This window comes from Cynocephalus volans, chromosome 10 (genome assembly GCF_027409185.1).
Source record: "Cynocephalus volans isolate mCynVol1 chromosome 10, mCynVol1.pri, whole genome shotgun sequence".
NCBI lineage: Eukaryota > Metazoa > Chordata > Mammalia > Dermoptera > Cynocephalidae > Cynocephalus > Cynocephalus volans.
The window spans coordinates 14297083-14309730 of NC_084469.1; positions in this window are offsets into that span (position 1 = coordinate 14297083).

A 12648-nucleotide genomic window follows, 5' to 3' on the forward strand; every position below is an offset into this window, starting at 1 on the left:
GTTCAGTGAGCATTATCAAGGGCTTGCTGTGTATTGCATCCTCTGCCTCAGTGTTCCTTTGCCAGGTTATCTCCCTTCAGCAGTGTATTAGTCAGCTCGGGCTGCCATAACAAAATACTGTAAACTGAGTGGCTTGCACAACAGAAATTTACTTTCTCACAGTCTGGAGGCTGGAAAGCCAAGACCAACATCTCATGGGGTTTGGGTTCTGGTGAGCACTCTCTTCCTGGCTTGTGGACATCTGCCATCTCACTGTGTCCTCACATGACAAAGAAAGAGGGAGGATATAAGGCCACAACTCTATTAGATTGGGGCCCCACCCTTATGACCTTATTTGATCTTAATTACTTCCTAAAGACACAATCTCCAGATACAGTCACACTAGGGTTTAGGGCTTCAACATATGGATTTGGGGAAAACACAATTTGGTCCATAGCAAGAAGTTATGTTATTCTTATGTTCTTTTTTTCAAAAAAAATGAAATTTTCCATGAACATCTACTCCCAGGTACCTATTTTAAATCTAAGAAAAATCTCAGAAGAAATCAAGCCCAAACTCTCCTTACTTTACAAATGAGCACATGTGACTCAGAGATGTTAGGAGATTTACCTGGAATCATACAGCTAGTTGATGGCAGAGCTGAAACTAGAACTGGCCTGATGACGATGGCTTTTTTTTGCTAGGTCTTGATGGTGATGGTGATGACAATGCTGATGATGATGATGATTCAAGCCCCTACTATGTGACAGGCACCGTATAACTCACTTTATGTACACCACCTTATTTGAGGTTCACAACAGCCCACTATAATGAGTATGATTATCTGCTGATACAAATGAGGAAACTGAGGCACAGAGATGAAGTTCCTCACTCAAGTGCACAAGGCCAGTTAGTGGGTGCACCAAAGCCTGCTCCTTTGGTTTCACTATTCTCTATTTCCACTGAGCAAGTGGGCACCCTTGTGGGGCCCAGGGCGGTAACTCTGTGGCCATGAGCCAAGCCAAAGTCATGGACACTCAGGATCAGCCCTGAAAACCAAGGGGCTCCCAGGAGTGACAGAATGAAAAAAGGAATGGAAGGAGAGAAACAGGAGACCAACCTTGATGGGCTTCTCAACACTGTCATTATCCTGCTTGGGGAGTTCCTGCTCTATCTGTGTTACCCACAAAGCCAGGAATTTTTTTCTTTACCTTCAAGCTCTACATCCCTTTATCAGTAAACTAGCCTTGCAAACAAGTACAAACCATGCCAGCCCACCCTCCCCTCAGGCTGCAAAGGAAATGAACTTGGCATTCTGTGGTCTTCACCTGGCATGAATCACAACACAGCCCCAAGGGACGGGGGCAAGGCTGGATACCAGGCTGATAGGCTATTGTCTGGAGATTTGACAGAAAGAGGAAGACTGCTTGCCAGAGAAAGGTGAGCAGCTGGCCCTGGCCCAAGAATGACAGAGGCCCCTTGCTCCTGCTGCCACATCTCTGCTCTCCTGGCCGGCAAACAATAACGAGGCGCTGTCAGGAAGTGACAATGGAACACCATTCCCCTTATACCTTGTTCAGCCTCTGGCAAAAGGAGGTTCCCGGAGGGAATATTTTTAGTTTGACAAATGAAAGCCTGGGACCGAGGACAGGAGGGATTAAGGGAGCTCTTCTCTGACACTCCTGGAGACGGGGAGATGATGAGTCAGATACAGAGGGCTTAGGCACGATTTCTCAAGACATTCCTCAAGCATGAGCACAAGCCAGCCACTCGAATTCCTCCTGCTGGGCTGCCAGCCGGCTCGGGGAGGAGGGGCCTGCCAGGGGAGCCGGGCTTCTCCTGTCTTCCCCTTGGCACATGGCTGGACAGCAGCTTTGGGGAGATCAAAGCAGCCGCCTGTGTTGCTTTCCGGAATCGAGGAGTCAGGAGACCCGGGTTCAAGACCAAGCTTCACCACTTGCTGGCTGTGACATCGGGTGTCTTCATTTCTCCCTCTATAACACCTCAGTTTCCTCATCTGTAAATTGGGAGCATTGTAACCTCAGAATGATTATTATGAGGCTGTCCCTTTGAAAAAAGCATTGAGAATACAATGCTGTAAAGACATCAGCTTTCCGTACTACTCCAGCACTCTGTACCGATGTACTCAAAATCTCACCTTGTAATGATAATAACTGGCATTTATTGAGTGCTTCCTACAAACCAGCCTTGTGCTCTCTCATTCAACCCTCTCAACAGCTAGATAGATCTCATCATCCCTCTCTTACACACAAGGAAACTGAGAATCAGAGAGGTGGCGTGGCTCACCTAAGGTCACAGAGCTAACAAATGGTAGGTTGACATTAGACCCCGGCTCTCCCTGACTCTGAAGCCCATGTTTCGAATCCCTGCACTGATAACCCTCTGGATGGACCTGTATCGAGCAGGAGAAAGTCTCTTATTAGAAACCACAAGTGACGGTAAGATCAAGGCCGTGCACAGAGCCAGGCGTCAGTCAGGGAGTCTGAGGGAAAGGAATGGGCTGCCAGCTGGAGGAGAAGAGCCAGAGCAGATACAGAAACTGCAGCTCAGAGCCAGGGCTCAGACACGGAGCAGCAGGTTGAAGGAGAAGGGAAGCGGCCCCGGGCTAGAGCCTGGGATCTTGCAGCTGTCACACTAGGCTCCAGCACACTCATGGTAATACAGTGGGTGCCCAGGAGGGTGGGTGCACTTTGTAGTCAGAATCTGCTCATCTGGTTAGAAGACAGAATGAGGCAATTAACAGTCTGTAGATAGGCTTATTTCTCACTTTCTAAACAGCTGGGTTGGGTGGGTGCTCCCAGGGACTCAGCACCAAGTCACTGAGTGAATTCTACCCAAAGTATGTACAGCCACGATGAGCAACCCACCCCCAGGCAGCACACGGCCCACCTAGTATCACAGGGCCTGTGATCACATTTCAGGATGAATACTGAGAGGCCGACAATGTGTGCTGCCTCTCAAAACTGCCAATCGTGACATTTTTGCTGCTAAATTTAGTGTTATTTCACTCATTAGCACCTCCCTCTTCAGCAGGTGATCGAAGTCCAGAGAATTACTTTTTATCCCCTCATAGGAATTATTAGAGCTATTTTGTTTTAATCAGAAAACAAAAGTGGCCCATAGTTTCAGTTATTTTCTTCTTTAATTTGCCCTCAGGAAGGATGGAAGGAGAGAGTAGGGAAGGACAGAGAAAGGGAGGGCAGGAGGGAAGCAAGCTCCCACCGATGTTGGCTCTCAGCACCCTCAGAATGTCACACCACAAACTCTGCTCTCTGTGTACTCACAGGAAGGGTGCCCCACTACCACCTCTGCTAGGCTAAGGGTCAGGAGAATTCTTTTTTTTTTTTTTTTTTATGTGATCGGTAAAGAGATCGCAACCCTTGGCTTGGTGTCGCCTGTACCGCGCTCAGCCAGTGAGCGCACCGGCCATCCCTATATAGGATCCGAACCCGCAGCGGGAGCGCCGCTGCGCTCCCAGCGCCGCACTCTCCCGAGTGAGCCACAGGGCCGGCCCCAGGAGAATTCTAATAGTTCCACTCTCTCCTTTCTCTGGGAGATCTCACACCCAGCATCGCTTCTGGGGCCCAGGGTTTTAGCTAGTGTCCCTGCCTCGCTCAGTGTGCCCCTAGAAGATCCATGGGGAATCTCCTCTCAGCCTTCAGTGTCAAGGGAGCAGAGCAAGTGGCCTGGTTTTATCTGATGGGTGATGTGACCACGTAACAGATCGTGTCTTCATTTTTGCATTGGCCACTAAAAATGCTTAGAGCTGATTTCGCATCTTTCCTTTGGTAACTGTGCAAGACCTCACAGCATGAATGTGGGTTCTATGGCAGGTTTCCCTACTGACAAGCCATGAGACCTTGGGTAAGTTCTTAAACTCTGTGAGGCTCATCTGTAAAATGGGGTTAGTTATCACCTGCCTCCCAGGGCAGTTGCGGAAATAAAACAATGTGTATAATCTAGACAAATAGATAGATCAATGGTTGCTAGACAGATGACAGATAGATAAACGATAGGTAGGTAGGTGGGTAGGTAGAAAGATGATAGGTAGGCAAGCAAGTAGTTAGATGATAGATCACATTGCCTGGCATATAACAGGTGCTCAGTAAATAAGAACTAGTACTTTCATTATCCTCAGCAATATCTTGCCATGACATGAGGAACTCAAATTCCCTTTGATTTCATTTTACTCAACCACCTTCCTTTTTCTATTGATCAGAATCTTTATCTTTTTACTTGTCATCCTATGGTAGCATGTGTTTGAGGCGTTTTTGTGGGAGTGGATTGTCGTTCACCTCAATATCGTGGAGCAGAGTGAGTTAAAACACCAAGCAAGTATAATACGAAAATGAAGACTCTAATTCGTTCTTCCCCAAACTCCACAGCTAGATTGAAACTGCTTTAGTCAAGATTCTTTGACTGTAGGATCAGAAAATCTCTGAAATATTAGGAATCTGGGAGTTGGTGCTACAAGGACACCAGCTGGGAAAGAAATCTTGGATTTCTTGTTTGAAACACAACAATGAGGCCTCCTGAGAACCAGAACTGAGAACCACTGCAAAGCCAGGGCCCTTTCCCAGTGGCCCTCCTGTAGTCTCAGCCTAGAGACCACAGGCTCTAGACTTAGAAAGACTTGGGACCTGAATCCCAGCCCCACCACTGGCCAGCTGCTTGTTTCAAGCAAGGATGCTCTCAGATACTCAGATTCCTTATCTGTAAATGGTGATCCTAACAGTATCAACCTCACAGGGTTGTGATGTAACTAGGCTAATCAGAACAGAGCCTGAAACCCAGCAAATGCTCAACACAAGTTGTTATTAACATGACCACAGTTATTACAATTCAGAATTGGGTAGAATTGGCTCATATCCTATTTCTTTCACCTGAGAAAGTTTCTTAACTCTCCAAACCTCAATTTCCCCACCTGTATCATGAAGCTTTTAACATCTACCTCACAAGATGGTACAAAGGGTCAATGTACCAAGTATGCAGAGATCTCAAGCAGTCCTTGGTAGACACCAGATACCAACAAATGCCTGCTGTTCTCTCCCACATTCTTTATGGGGTGTTCCTTGAGCGTTTTCCTTATAAGCCAGTCTCCTCCCCACAAGGTACCTCTAGAAGCACCCTATAAAGAGCTCAACCCTTCAGGTCTTAGAACCCATCATTGGCTAAAAACTCATCCTCCAGAAGTCATAAGATGGGAGAGCAGACAGGAATTGTGGAGACCCAATTGTGGCGACACCTCACGTTGACAGATGGGGCAACTGAGGCCCAAGACAAGAGGCAATAGACCCAAGTGAGAGGGCCAACCCTGAAACAAGACCCGGCCCCTCCTCATTCCCAGGCCGGTACTTAGGCCATACTATTCGCCCTCAGTAGATTTTTCCATCTGGGGGTTCCCTTTTTCCTAATCATCAAACACATGCACACATGCCTGTGCCCCCAGAACCCTCCCTGTGAAGACTTCAAGGCAAGGGCCTTGATGCCATCTGAAAGGAGAAACAAAGGCAGCCCCAGAGACAGCGGGAGAGCAGTGACAAGCAGTGGACAGCCTGGCCCCCTTGCAGCACCGAGCCCCAGCTTAGCCATAACAAGAGTGTCTCAAGAGTCATCAGGGAAGGGAGGCTCTGAGCCATGACGTCATGACTGGCAGGTGCCTGTGGACCTTGAAACTGTAAGTGGATTAGGCCAGGGTTCTGGGGCTGGGCCGCATGGCCCTGGGGGCCCAAAAGCAGACCATCTGCCCTGCCTGAGAAGTGTTTGCCAAAGCACCAACATGAGAAATGAATTTTGAAATTTGACATTATTAAAAACAATCAGCTCCAATTTCAAAGGCTGACAAGTCTGCCCCTGCGCCCCTACCCACCCAGACCCAGCCCACCCCAGCAGGACAACTAACCCGTGACATCAGAGCCTGCCCTGGGGAAAGAGTCTGGTGAATTAGCACTATCTACAGAGGGGGAGGATGGAGTTACAACCTCATCCATTGGAGAGAATTCGGGAATCCCTCCCGGCTTAGCTCACATTCCAGACTGCTTGTCACAGTGCACATGCCCAGAGATGCTGGGTCTTGACAGCACATCCTTGCCTCCTGCACTGCTACACATGGGATCCCAGGACCCAGAGAGGTTCCCAGCCACTGGTCCTCTCAATCCCACCTGCCAAAATAGCTCACAAAGTCTCTCTCTCACATCCCCCACCCCCATCACTACCCTGCTGTCCTGGTTCAGGCTGTGCCACCTCTGAATTGTTAATACAATTGTTGCGGCCTCCAGCTGCCCTCCCCACTGCCTTGCTCTCCTTCCAATCCAGGGGTCCCCAACTTGAGCTGAATGACTGAATGCTGCCCACGTCCAGAACCTTGACATTGGTGTTTTTGAAAGCACCCCGTAATGTTTAAAGGAGACACAACTGAGCAGCCGGGGTGGAGAGCCCCTGCTGCACCATCCACCCTTTATTCCTCAGCCCAACTGCTCTCTCCAAAACTCGGATCCCAGCTCCATCCCTAGGGTCTAAGCTCCCTCCCACCCGACCCAGCCCTCCCTCTCTTGCCCCTTCTTCTTTCTCTCCTCCTTACACTCTGGTCCTTCTGGTCTTCATGTTCTAAACAAACCACCTCTTTCAACTTTCCAGCTCAAACTGCTCCCTCTGCCTGAAATGCCCAGCCCAACTCCCACCCATACCTGGGTAAGTTTTCCTTCACTGTCAAAGCCCAACATCAATGCCACCCTTCTTCAGCAGACTTCCCTCGTGCCCCACACGGCATTCACTGCTTCCTGATGAGAGCCAGAGCCAATGCTTCCATGGTGCTCACCATGAGGTAGGCACCATGCATTATAATAGTTTTACAAATACCAATTTATTTCATCCTTGCCACACTCTTCAAAGTAGGTGTTATTATCATGCACACTTCACAGATGAAGAAACAGAGATGTGAAATAACTTGCCCAAGATCACACGGCTAGTGAGTGGCCAAGGAGAGACTGAACCCGGGCTGTCTGGCTCCAGAATCCACTGTGTAGATCTCTTAGTGCTTTCTCCTTCTCTCTTTCTCTGTTCTAGGCCCATCCTACTCACTCAACATTGAGCTCCAGGAATTGTGTCTTATTACTACAAGTATTAGAATATTATAAATATTATTATTAAGTATCACTACCGGATTCCTGCATTAATAGAAATAATAGCAATCACACTAACATATGGAGTATTCTCCTTATGGCTTCAGCTGTTCAGACATTGTCTTCTCCACAAGTCAACACCACATTAGCATGTGCATCATCTTCGCTTTGTAGATGAATCACCTGATTTATCCATGAGGCTCTGTGAGGTTAAAGTCCAAGTTTACCCCTGCCTCTCTCCTTGATCCTCCAGCACTTAGCACAGTCAAGACACAAAGTCAAGACAACAATCTGTTGAATTAAGTTCAATGCCTCATTTGTAGGCCTCTTCCAACTTTTATTAATCGAAGATTATTGCAATTTACTAATAAGTCACAGCTATTACATCCCTATTAGGTGCCAGGAGTGGTCCTGGGGGCTCCATAGGGCACCGATTTGTTTACTCCCAAAAGCCCACGAGGCAGGCTCCATTTTGTCAATGTCTCACAGAGACTCAGAGAGGTTGTGTGATCTGCCCAAGGTCACAGAGCTGGTTTGGAGCAGGGCCAGGGAAGGAGCCCCGTTCCCTGAGGACCATGCTCCCAGCTGTCTTCTATGCTGCCTTCTGGGAATAGAAGTCCCAGAGGCAGAGGTGTGACCCGGGGGACAGTGAGCAGGGAGAGGCTGTGCAACGCATCTTGTCAGATACAATGTTCTCAGACATTGCAGCACATTCCTCAGTCCCTATAGGACCAAATTATCTCGAAGGCAAATGATGGAGTGGACTGTCCAGTTGCTACCAGTGACATCTCATTTCTGTCCTTCCTGGCCCCTGCATGGGCCCCTGCACATTCCTAGTGACGTCACCCAGCTGCGCTCTCTCATCTCCCGGAGGTAGCTCTGTCACAGGCAGGAAGAGGTGGACAGGCAGGGGTGCCGAGGGATGACAGGGAGACAGGCTGCCTCGGCGCCTGAAGGAATGCATTCCAGCCCGGCCCACGGTGGAGTTTGGGGAGGGTCCCCAAGCAGGGTCACCTCCCGATGATCAGAAGGTGGAGGCTGAGGCCTGAAATGCCCAGGCTAGAGTTGAAAAATAACCCAACTGGATAAATAAATCACCAAAGAGAGCAGCAGCCACTGTCTGCCAAGAAATTTAATCCTAAATGTGGAGAGAGTTGGTCGGGGGGTGGGGGGACAGACAGGATAGAGGTTCTGAAAAGATTTAATTGGTGATAGAGCCCTAAGAATATGTAAATAGTCTCTTGGTTTCTGTCCTAAAAGGAGAAACAGATGCCAAGGACTCCAAGCTGAGTTTTCATATGAAAATCACTGAGAACCCAAGAATGCCATTTAAAATGTGTATAATTTGATTGTTATCTTCTAGGGGGCAGAGGTTTCCTTTTACATTAGGGCCCCCCCACCACACACTGTAAGACCTGAGGCTCCATTCTCTGTACCTCCCTTTCCCCCTTCCCTTCCCCCAAAGTCCTCCCAAGAGGAAGAGTTCCGGATGGAGGTCTGCTCTCTTAGGGTCTCAAAAGCCTGTGGCTAAACCTTTAACTCAAAGATGATCTAAATGAGGTTAATAACTTCCAAGTCCAGCCTCTACTAAGACACATCCAGTGATATGGAATCAGTTCCCCGTTTCTTCCCAGGCAGCAAATCCTATTAGTCTGGACAACACTGATTCTTAAAATGTTCTCCCATATGTTGAATTAGATTTGTCTCCATACAGCCTTCTACTTTTGCTCCTTGGCACTACACAAAACGCAATGGATCATTCCTCTGTATAGCAAGCCCTTCTAGAAGACCTCTGGAGTTTCAGATGCTTTGAACCATTCAAAACAACAAAAAAAGAAGCTGGAGAGTCAAGTGGAAGGAGATTGAGGGTGAGGAGAAGTCAGGACACCTGTGTTCTAGGCCCAGTTTTACTCTCTGAATTTCAAGGGTCTCAGTTTCCTCGTCTGTGAAATGGGAAGACTGATGCCGGCCCTTTGCCAATGGGGTGAGGATAAAATGAGAAAAGGAGGAATCGCCTATTTTGAAGCTAAAACAATCTCATAAACGTGAGTAATAATTAAAGCACCACCTGAAGCCACTAAAGTGAAGGTTTAGGGATGTTTTTCCTCCTCTGCTAATCAAGGGGGTTGAACCTGTTGTCTCCAAAGTTCCTCCAGCTGTGATGGGCAAGAAGTCTCATGTGAACGAGAACAGAAGAGTCCTGTGCAAATCAACAAGCACTGACCCCTTCGTCTCTGGCCAGGGTGGCTCCTGTGAGCGCATGTGATATTTCCAGAAGAGCAGAGAAAGGGGTAGGATGGCAGGAGAATGTGGTCAACATGTATCAAGCACCCACTGCATGTAGCACATTAGACAAAGGTCTGTGCAGGAGAATTTCTCTAACAGTGGTAGGTTTGCCAATGGACCACACAAGGCGATTTTACATGGTGTAGTAAGCTGAATAATGCCCCATCAAATATGTGCACCTCCTAATACCCAAAACCTGTGGCTATGTTACCTTACATGGCACAAGGTAACTTTGTAGATGTGATTAAAGTTCATGATCAGTTATCCTGCATCATCCAGGTGGACCCAATGTAAGCACAAGGGTCCTTATAAGAGGAAGGCAGGAGGACTCTGAGACGGCCACGTGATGACAGAAGTGGAGGTCACAGTGACAGAGGGCCATGAGCTAATGTGGGCAGCCTCTAGAAGCTGGGAAGGGCAAGGAAACAGATTCTCCCCAGAAGGAACGTAGCCCTGCCATCCCATGTTGGATTTCTGACCTCCAGAACGGTAAGCCACTGTAAGTTGGTGGTGATTTGTTATAGGAAGAATAGGAAACTATGTCAATTGTTATGCAATTGTTTCAATTTCTGTGAGAACACATGGACGGTGAAAAATACACACACACATACACACTTCACGGAGGACAATCACATCGACCCAATCTCAATCCCACCTAAGGCCTTTGCACATGCTATTCCCTCTGCCAGGAATGCTCTGCACCTAGATCTTCTCATAGCTCCCTTCTCATCTCTGATATCTCTGCTCAAGCTTCACTTCCTCAAAGACACTTTTCCTGAACGCCCTGTCTAAAATAGCGCCATGCCTCCCACCAGCAGTCCCCTGATGTTCCAGTGTTTTTCAAACTGCAGGCTGCAATCCATTAGTAGATTATAAGATCAGTCTTTAGTGGCTCATAACCAGCATATTTTAAAATAAAATAGAAGAGATAATATCAGAGTGTACCATATGTAGAAAAGGTACATTTTTGTTTCTCTTTTGTGTATGTTTATGTGTTTATGGAGCTGCAATGTAAAATCACTTTCTTACTAGGAATCAAAAATTTTGATCTAATACATTAATTACCCTGCAGAATATTCTTCAGAGCTGCTAACGTTATCTGGAAGTCTCTTATATATGTATTTATTCTTCACCTCCTCCAAGAGAATGTAATCTCCATAAAGTAGAGACTTTTTCTGCTTTTTTTTTTTTTTTTTTTTGCTGTGTCCCCAGCACCTAGAACAGTGCCTGCCACTCCATAGGCATCCAGTCAAGATTTATTGAAGGAATGAATGAATTAATTGAGCCCATGATTTCATGAATATTATTGTTCAGGACAGGAGTAACAATTTTTAAAAGTAAGTTAATTTAAAGAAACCTATTGTGAGGTACCAATCATGAAGATGATACTGAAATACTAAATTTGGAGACAAAATAAAAGACCTATTCCCTGCTCCTGAGGGGCCTCTAAGCTAGCTGGGGAGAGGAGCTGCAGAAGGGCCCGAAAACAGATGAATCCTGTCCCAGAATGCTGGCGATCCTGTCCACCTCTTCTCATCTTGCCGAAGAGAACACCGCAGTCTAGAGTGCAGAATGACTTCTCCCAGGCCCCAGAGGGGCCAACTGCAGAAGCTCTAGCAGAGGCCCATGTCCTCCTCCCAGAGCCGAGTTCTCTCTCCTTTTAGTCTGCCCAACCAACGCTCTGAATATGCTGAGCTCGCAGCCAGTTTCCTTTCAATCCAAACACCCTTGGGCCCCTGAGTCCAGAAACCCAGGACAGGAAGATTCATTCTATCTCAGGCCCCACCCCCAACCCCCACTCCCTCCTTCCATCCAATGTTTCTTTCTCCTCTGTAACTTACTGTCCAGGAACTTAAAGCAGCGCCGTGCAGTAGAAAGATACCCAGCTCGGGAATCAGACAGAACTGACTTCCATGGACCTGTGTCTATTACTTGCTAACCGGGAAACTTGGTCAAGTTTCTTAACCTCTTTGGGCCTTACTTTCCTCATCTGTAAAATGGAGCTGATAAACACAATAACACTGCAAAGTACTCAGAAGAAGGTAGGTGCTCAGGAAACGTTGGTTTCCTTCCCCTCTCTGTCGAGAAACTTATGCATGATTATTGTGGTGTGACTTTACCCGGTGCCCACAAAGAGTGACATTGTTCAGACTTCATCAGCAACAAGCCTGCCAGGAGGTCCCATCCTCAAGTGTCAGCTCCAGGCAGTCCAGAACAGGTGTCCATGCAGAAGGCTTTGTCCTTCAAGGTGGAGAGCACTCATTCCAGGGTGATGAGTGTCTACCAAAGCAACCGTGTAAGTGTCCCAGCAGAAATGAAGTTGCTTGGGAATGGTGACAAGGCCCCTTTCCTCCAGCGCCGAGGGTCCTTGGTCCTCATCTCTTTCCCACTAAGGTGTGGGAAAGTCTAGCCAGAGCCACATGATAGCTTTCGTGGGTGCCTTCTTCCATAAAACAAATATTAAAAGTAATATTTTACAACTGTATTGGTACAGAGACAAAAATTAATATCATATAATAAAACATTTTCTTCTACCTAAAAGTTTATATTTTTCTGATTTTAAAAGAAATTAAAATATATTCATGGGCCCATAAAATTATTATATGCCCTGGGTACAGAGCCTATGGTGCCCAAAGGATAAGCTGGCCCTGAGTCCAGCCTCCCGTGGCTCATCTCTTCCAGGGGCGACACAGGCCCCCTTGGTGTTGGTTAACTCTAACTTATTAGAAAGTTCTTCTTTACAGAGAGTAAAAATCTGTGTCCCTTAAGCTTCCACTCTGCTTGGCCCCAAACTTAACTACAGAGAACAGGGGAGCTCCTGCCTCCCTGTAGGAGGAAGGCTGTCTGTAGTGGCTTGAATGGTGAGCCCGCCAAAATATGATCATGTCCCAGAACATCTGAATTTTACCATATTTAGAAAAAGGGTCTCTGGGGCCGAGCCCGTGGCGCACTCGGGAGAGTACAGCGCTGGGAGCGCAGCGACGCTCCCGCCGCGGGTTCGGATCCTATATAGGAATGGCCGGTGCACTCACTGGCTGAGCGCCGGTCATGTAAAAGACAAAAAAAAAAAAAAGAAAAAGGGTCTCTGAAGATGTGATTAAGGATCCCAGATGAGATCACCCTAGATTATCCTGGTGAGCCCTAAATCCAATGACAAGCATCCTTGTAAGAGACTCACCAAGCAAAGACGCATGGGGAAGACAAGAGCATGTGAAGATGGAGAGAGAGACTGGAGCCACGC